Source organism: Moschus berezovskii, chromosome 17 (genome assembly GCF_049115385.1).
Source record: "Moschus berezovskii isolate FMDL1 chromosome 17, NW_MosBer_1.0, whole genome shotgun sequence".
NCBI classification, from domain to species: domain Eukaryota; kingdom Metazoa; phylum Chordata; class Mammalia; order Artiodactyla; family Moschidae; genus Moschus; species Moschus berezovskii.
Window position 1 is genome coordinate 6,138,538 of NC_142476.1, and position 5,542 is coordinate 6,144,079.

Here is a 5,542-nt window from a genome sequence, read left to right on the forward strand (position 1 = left end):
CGAGCCCGCCGCGCGCCGGCCGCCGTCCGCATCCCCCGCCGCCGCCGCCGCCGCGGCTCGTCGCGCCCCGCCCTGCCCGCCCCCGCACGCGGCGGCGGCGCGGGTCGTCAGGGCCGCTTCCCGCCGGGCGCGCGCGCTCTGGGCGGTCCTCGCGCGGCGGAGCCTGCCGCTCGCTCCGCGGCCGCCGCCTCTCCCGAGCCCCCCCGGCTGCGTCGGGGGCCCCTCCCGGACGCCGCCGCCGCTCCGCGTCACTTCCGGGGGCGGGAAGGGCGCGGCCGGCCGCCGAGGGGCGCTGCCGCGGCCGCGGGGTGCCGGATGAGGCGCGCGGGTGAGGGGAGCCGCGCGGGTGAGGGGAGCCGCGCGCCGGGCTGCCCCGCGGTGCTCTCTCCGCCGGGTCGCTTGCGGTTTCTGCTCCCTGAGGCGCGCGGTCCGAGCCCGCAGGCCAGAGCTGCCGCTTGGGTCAGAACTTCGGAGGGCCTCGGTGTCTGCCCCGCCCGAAGGGGTGGCGCTCACCGAGTGGCTTCCAGGGGGCCGCGTGTGTCGTCGCGAAGCTTGAGTGTGAGGGCCTTCTCCCTCCAGGCCGCCCGTCCTGCCTTCTTGGCAGGCTGGACGGAGAGGACGGGACCGCCACAGCTGTCTCGGGGAAGTGCCAGCCCCCAGGGCGCTGTGAACAGCTGATCCACGTTCAGTCAGCCTTGTGGCTGTTTGGCCCCGGGGCTGACAAAGGGAAACACCGGCCAAGTGGGGAGAGCTCGCTCTGGCGTTGGAGTCAGAGACCTGGAATCCAGCCGTGGCTCTGCCTCTCACGAGCTCGCCAGTCTTTAAGAACTTTACCTCCCCAAACAATTTCATCATATGTAAAATGGAGAGAACCCAAGCATAATCACCTCGCAGAGTGTCTAGCCCATACGTGCTCGTTAAGTGCAATTCTTAAGGAACCAGGTCACACTTGGTACTAGAAACTACTTGAACAGTATAGAGGCGGAAGGTATATAGAGACTGCTGAACAAAACCTCCAAGAAATATACTGTGTATCCCACTTAACAGGAAACCAACAACAGGCCAGTCCAGGTTCCAGTTACTAGCTTTGAGTCCCTTCACCCCTCTGAACTTCAGTCCCCTCATATAAGATGAAGATCATGTGCAGCACTGCTGAGAAGATAAAATGTGAATAAATGATGATGCCATTTTTTAAAAATGCATGTATCAGGCTGTGCCAGGTCTTAGCACACAGAATCTTTAGTTGCAGGCTGTGGGATCTAGTGCCCTGACCAAGATGCATCCTGGCCTCCTGCACTGGGAGTGCAGAGTTTCAGCCCCTGGACCACCAGGGAAGTCCTGATGTCATTTATTTTTGCCTCCTCGTCTCCATAGTTGATTTCTCTGTGGCGGTACAGAGAAGCTTGCAGGATCTTAGCTCCCCAACCAGGGATTGAACACTGGCCATGGCAGTGAAACCAGGAGTCCTAACTACTGGACTGCCAGGGAATTCCTCATGGTAAAATTAATTGAACTCAGTGAAATGTGATCATCTCGGGGAACACTAATACTCTGGATTGACCTACATGGGAGAAGGTTAAAAAAACAGTGAAGTGAAAGTCGCTGAGTCGTGTCTGACTCTTTGTGACCCCATGGACTTATACAGTCCATGGAATTCTCCAGACCAGAATACTGGAGTGGGTAGCCTTTCCCTTCTCCAGAGGATCTTCCCAACCCACAGGATCAAACCAGGGTCTCCTGCATTGTGGGCGGATTCTTTACCAACGGAGCTATCAGGGAAACCCTTAAAAAGAGTGAATATGTGTGTAACTGATATACTTCACTGTACAGCACTAACAACATTGTATATCAAGTATACTCCAATAAAAATTAATTTTAAAATGCTATCAAAAATAATATGAATAAAATTTTTGAAGATATATATGAAAACTTAGTTGAAAAAGTTCCTAGAAAAATTATAAAATGGATTTAAAAGGAAGGAAGGAAGGAAGAAATGTGATCCTACTATCCCTTTGAAGCCTTTTGGAAGAGAATCATCACTTACTTTGATTTCCAATCTCCTCCACCATAATAGAGTGATTATAATGCACAAAAGTATTCATGGAAAAGCACCATTACCTAAAGATATTAGCTTTTAAAAGTAATTTTACCATATATTTTCATAAAGAAATGTGTTCTGCAGGGCTTCCCTCTTAGCATAGCTGGTAAAGAAATGTATTCTACAAATGAAACTATCTATGAAACAAACAAAATCAGGGACTCAGAGAATAGAATGGTGGTTGCCAAGGGGTGGGAGGAGGTGGGAGAGGGTTGGGGGTGGGTGTTTGGGACTGGGAGATGCAAACTGGTGTATATGGATGGATAAACAACAAGGTTCTACTGTAGAGCAGATATTCAATATCCTATGACAAACCATAATGGAAAAGAATATGAAAAAGAATGGAAACATATGTGTAACTGAGTCACTTTGCTGCACAGCAGTAATTAACACACTATAATCGTGGGAGGAGAAGGGGACGACGGAGAATGAGATGGCTGGATGGCATCACCGACTCTGTGGACATGAGTTTGAGTGTACTCCGGGAGTTGGTGATGGACAGGGAGGCCTGGCGTGCTGTGATTCATGGGGTCGCAGAGAGTCGGACACGACTGAGCGACTGATCTGATCTGATAATCCAACTAAGCTTCAATAAAAAATTTTTAAAAATATGTGTTTTGTGAGACTGACATACTGCCTACTGTACTAAGGAGGCCACTAAGAAATGTGTTTTAAAAGGAGCATGCAACACCTGAAAAGCACTAGTGCTCCTGGGCCCTACAAGTGTTTTCCTTACAACAACTTCCATTTTAGAAACCAAGAGGGAAAAATAAGAATTATTAAGGTAGACTATTTAAGGTACACCCATTGGAAACATTAGTGTATGGGAAGATTTCATTTTAAAACCCCATACCAAGAACAGTTAAGGGCTGTAGAAGCTTCTTTACAGAGGACCCTGCTATGCCCAAACGAACGAGCACATTCAGCCTCAGGGGCTTAGTTGTATCATAACCCTGCAGACTGAGCTGCCATTATCGTCAGTTGCTGTGTATTTTTGGAAAAGAGCCTACTTTGGGAGTTCTTAAATTAGTCATAGCAAGTCTGTCTGCTTTTAAATTGACTGGATATTTTGTTTGTTTCAATACAGTATATGCTGACAGCAGAGAAACTAGAAGAAAAATGGATTTCAGAGTAATGAATTTTTTAAAAAGTTTATTAATATGCCTGTTTTTCCCATGCAGGAGTCTATAAATACATAATCTCTCTCCATGGTTCCTTTCACAACAGATGGTTCTGTTTTTGAAAACTCCATGGTGGTTATGTTGGTCAACCAAAAAGACGGTGCTTTTTTGTTATCTTGTTTGTCATTTTTCCAAGAGATAGATGGATTTTCATTCTTAACTACTCAGGGCTATCTCACATATAATTTGCAGATTTTATGTAGTGTTTAAACATGTGTTTCTGCCTGACATGTGCTAGAGTGTGTGTTTTAACTTTTACAATTATCCCAGACCTGCCACTCCAGTTCCCCTAATGTAGTTACATTTCTAAGAAACAGTAGGTTATGATCATTTCTTCTTAAGGCAACTTCCTATCCCTCTCTTCTATTTCACTACCTCATCGTTACCCTAAGTTAGCTCAGGCAGCCCTCTGTGTCCAGGGGTTCCACATTCATGAATTCAACTAACCCTCTGGGAAAAAAAATTCCAGAAGGTTCCAAAAAGCAAAACTTTAATTTGCTGCACACAACTATTTACATGGCATTTACATTGTATTAGTATTATAAGTAATCTAGAGATAATTCAAAGTATACGGGAGGATGTACTTTATATTCAAATACTTCATATATGGGACTTGAGCATCCTCAGATTTTGGTATCCTCAGGGTTCCTGGAACCAGCCCTCCACAGATCATGAGGGATGAATGTATCCCTTTTTCCTGAAGAGATACTTCATGGACCCTGACTCACTGAGCAAACATGGAGACAGCCAGTTGACCTGCGCATCTTCCAGGCAATGTGTTACAGCACACAAAATAAGGAAGAGATAACCTTCAATCAAAAGGAGCACCAACAACCCAAGGCAGGGACGGATCTGAGGCAAATTACTCCATGTCTGATACGAAAGAAGAAAAATCAGGGGTCTCTGGCTTCTAGCCAAGGCTTGATCCTCCTGAGGAAATCCTCTTGCGGAAATCCTAAGGAAATAACATTCTCATCTTTTCTGGGCCTCACTTTCAACATTTTAAAAATTAAAGTCACACCTTTCACTTCTAGTGTGTGGCACACAGAGTGAAAAGAAAAAGATGGCTGATCAAACAATGCCTGAACTCCTATTAAGTGATCCTATAGTTACTGCATTTGTGAAGACTGAAATCTTAGAGGAAAAGTTATCTTTGAAAATAAAATACATGCTAGCTGTCTATCAAATTTGGCAGCATTGGCTAAGCCCACTACCTATCAAGGACCTAAAATTCACGGAAGGCAATCAATGAAATGATATAAATGTCTTTTCACCAAGACTATTATTCTTGACAAAGATGTTTTCTCTCCAAGTAAGTAAGTAAGCAAGTGAAAGTCACCCAGTCGTGTCCAGTTCTTTACGATCCCATGGACTACACACTCCATGGAATTCTCTAGGCCAGAATACTGGCGTGGGTAGCCTTTCCCTTCTCCAGGGGATCTTCCTAACCCAGGGATCGAACGCAGGTCTCCCGCATTGCGGGCACATTCTTTACCAACTGAGCCACCAGGGAAGTGCTTCCTCTCCAATAATAAGACTTATAATCAGAGAATATTCAAGGTCCAGAGAGAAATCCATGAAAAGCTCCTTGGACAAGGTACTTGTGGCTTCTAGACTATGAGGAAAGCTCATGGCAACGTCTTTCAGCCCAAGCTGTAAACTTCACACAGAACATGGTTTTTCTCAGAGAGGACATGATGAGACATGAGTTACTGCAGTTATGTGCCTGGGGCATAACAACTATCTCATATATTTAATGACTCATCATAGATACACCTCAGGAATAACTTCATATAGTTTTCCTCTTTAGAATCTACACCCAGGCTACTTCTTTCTTCCTCCACTATATTTTTAATCTAAAGTAATTTTATTGGTCTTTGATAAATGTACTTTTTCCTAGGCTTATGAAAATTGATATGAAGTGTGTTCTAGAGAAGAGGAGGGAACTTGATTCCTAACTGCTCCTTAGAAAAGAAATAGCTCAATTGACAAAAAAGTTCGTGAAGTCTACCTCATGTGTAACATACAAGATTCTGGGTGGCTTGTCCAACTCCTTGTAGGATTGTATTGCTCTTCATTTTAAACTAGAAGTTTTGTTTCCTCTCTTGCATATATTATGATAACTGGCTGGAAAATTTTTCTTTTTCAATTACAATTAATTCAGAAACCACTAATACTATTATTCAGCATAATACTCACCTGTTTACTGTAGGAGAAACTCAAAGAGGCTTTGTTCTTTTTTCTGGGAACTTTCAGTCTTGGA